This window comes from Nannospalax galili, unplaced genomic scaffold, assembly GCF_000622305.1.
Source record: "Nannospalax galili isolate Female #2095 unplaced genomic scaffold, S.galili_v1.0 scaffold390, whole genome shotgun sequence".
Classification (NCBI taxonomy): Eukaryota; Metazoa; Chordata; class Mammalia; order Rodentia; family Spalacidae; genus Nannospalax; species Nannospalax galili.
This window is the reverse complement of record NW_008330777.1, coordinates 6,323,479-6,326,912: the sequence shown is the minus strand read 5'-3', so window position 1 is coordinate 6,326,912 and position 3,434 is coordinate 6,323,479.

The following is a 3,434-nucleotide window of genomic DNA, read 5'->3' as shown; positions in this document are numbered from 1 at the left end:
GATTTGTGCCACCATGCACAGCTTACTCTGTTTAACTATAAAGCATCTTGTGCTCACCAAGGGCTGGGATGGTACCTATCTCTATCATTTATTTATCATCTATTTATATCTATTTATTATCTATTTATGTATCTATCATCTATTATCTATCTAGTAGCTAGCATCTATCTATCTATCTATCTATCTATCTATCTATCACCTATCAACATCTATCTATCATCTATCATCTATCATCTGTCTATGAATGCAGAGGAACTGCAGTGGTTTGAATATGAAATGACTTCAGGCTAATAATTGTTGAAGTCTTGATCTCTAGATGGTGGCAGTACTTTGAGAGATAGTGAAATACTTATTGGGGGCACTTTGTTGGAGGACTAGGTCACTGGAAGTATGCCTTTGAAGGGTATCTTGTCTGGGCTGCTTCTTGCAAATTTCTCTACTTCCCGTCTACCATGTGGCAAGCAACTTTTCATTGCCATGGTCTTCTACCACCATGTTCTGCTACACTGTGGCCCAGAAACAACAGAATCAGCCGATCATAGGATGTAACCTTGATCCAAAAATAAATCATCTTTTTCTCATGTTACCTTTCTTAGGTATTTGTGAGATTAACAGAAAGTTTGTCTAACACAGGACCCCTGGTAACAAAAGGGGAGTAAAATTTTGATTCAAGGAGGCATGTGGATTGGGAGGTGAGAAGATTCAGGAATTCATGCCTGATGGGTTTTTTATTTTATATCTGAAGGAGGAATGAAGTGAATTTGTTAGTGCAGAATACATCAATAAAGGAATATAGAGAGGGGCTGGGATTTTGATTTGTTGGTACAATTAAAATGAAAAAAAAAAAACCCAAAAAACAAACCCTACAAAACCACCACCAAAACAGAAACAAAACAAAAGCAAAGCAAAACAAAACAAAACAAAACAAAACCCATCAAAGTAGAGTACCTGAGGAGAGATTGTTGGGAAACATGGCTGTTTCCAGAGTTGGGAAAAAACTGAATAGAGTGAAAAAAAGAACAAGACAGCCAGGCAAGATTGAAAGTTCCTTTTTGTTTCATCTGGATTTTAATATACTGAGTTATGTATTCAATTTTAAACAAGTTTATGAGCTGCATAAAATTTTTAAAAAGAAAATTTGGGTCTTATAAAATACAAAATAATGAACCTGAATTCCAAAAGCTAGTAAACAGATGCTTGAGGTTTTTTTACTTTTTTAATCTACAGAAAAAGTCAGGAAAGCATCTGGCTTTGCAAATGCCTTGCTAAAGTTCCTAAGTCCTTCCAGGGTCCCCAGAATGCTCATTGGAAACCAGGACTCCAAGGTAAGTTACCTGACCTGAGATGAGTAAGCAGAAATGAGTAAAAATAAATTTTAAAGTCACTTAGATTTAATCACATCAAAGGTCATTGAAAATGGATTAACCTTGGATTTGAAAGAATTGTCAGGAATCAAACGCCAGTTTTAAGACTGCAGCATGATATAGGGATGGACAGAGTTCAGCCAAAGGATCCATGCTGATTGAAAATCTTGTTTAGCATTCTATGGATGATAATAAAAAGAAAATCATGGGGATGGAAAGATGGCTCGGTGGCTAAGGACACTGGCTGTTCAGAGCACTGGCTGCTCTTGCAGAGAACCTGGGTTTGATTCCCAGCACCCACATGGTTGATAATAACTGCCATAACCAGTTCCAGGGGAATCCAATGCCTTCTGACCTCTGTGGGCATTGCACGACATGAGTGCACTTACATACATGCAGACAATATACTCATACACATGAAATAAAAATGATAAAAAATATTTTTTAAAAATAAAAAAAAAACCACCTGGGAAGAGAGTCTCAAAGAGGAATTGCCTAGATCAAGTTGGCTTGTGGGCATTTCTGTGGGAGATTGGCTTGGCTGACTTAATTGTGGTGAAAAGACCCATCCATTGTGGGTGGCACCATTCCCTGGGTTTGGGTCTTGGACTGTAGGACAGTGGAGAAGGTAAGCTGAGTACTAGGCATGTATACCTTCATTTTCTTTCTGCTATTAACTACAGATCTGACCAGCTGCTTCAGGGTCCTGCCTTGACTTCTCCATAACAATGGATTCTAGCTTGGAATTGTAAGCCGAATAATCCCTTTTCCCCTTAAAATTGCTTTTGTCATGGTATTTTATCACAGCAGCAGAAATGAAACTAAAACACTCTGATATGATCTAGTTCCAGAATTTTTGTTTCTAACATGGTAATAGTAAACACTAACAAGATTCAGGGGTGAATGTCTCAGAAACTTCAGACTGGACAGGTGTCTAATTTCTTTTTGATATCAAGTCCTTTCATGACAATGCCTAACATCTTATCAACTATTTTCTCTAGAAAATTTCTTTGAGGCTTAGGATCATGACATTTTAAGAGAAATGGGACAGCCCATATACTTGTCACTTTCAAACAATGATCTGCTGGTTTCACACCAGCTTGGAGAAGACAGTTTTATAAGAAATTATAAGTATGGAACAGAAAATATGTTTAGTGAGTAATGAAAGGAAGGTAAAATGAACTTATATAAAACAGAATTGAAGTAAATTGAAGTTTTTAATGAGTAAAAATAGTGTTTGCATGTAATTCACATGCTGTTGAATACTACACAATAAATAAAAAGAGCTACTTCTATCATTGGAGATAAGTTAATGGTGTTGGACAGAAAATGCCATGAGGCCAATTGAGCTTTCTTGGACACCAAAATTTGTGACTTATAATAAAACACAATTTTCTTATCTAAATACCTGTTCCCTTTCCAAAGAATTAACGATGTTGTCAAAAGTAGATGGAATTCAGCTTCCAGCAGAACTGACATAGAGAACGTCATATTAAAGAACAGCTATGCTGCACAGATCTTTACAAAGGAAGCTTCATAGAATTTTACAGACCATAATGACAGTGTATTAGTTACTGGTCTCATTGCTGGGACAAAATTCCTGACAAAAGCAACTTAAGGCAGGAAGGGTGTGTTTGCTGTACAGTTTTAGGGGATACAGCTCTGCATGCAGGGAAGGTATGCTAACAGGAGCAGGAGACATTACATTCACGGCCAGAAGACAGAGGGAAATGAACGCTGCTGCTCTGCTCCTTTTTCTCTTTTTCTTTAGTCCAGGACCCCAGCCCATGGAATAATGCTGCCCACATTTAGGGTGAATCTTCCAACCCTAATTATCCAACGTAGACAATCCCTCAAAAACAGGTCCAGAGATTTGTATCCATGGTGATTCTAAATCCTGTCAGGTTGACCATCAAAATTAACCATCACTGGGCTGGAATGATGGCTCAGCAGTTAAGAGCACTGACTACTTTTACAGAAGACCCGGATTCAATTCCCAGCACCTACATGGTGGCTAACAACTGTCTGTAATTCTAGTTCCAGGGAATCCGACTCTCTCTTCTGACTTCT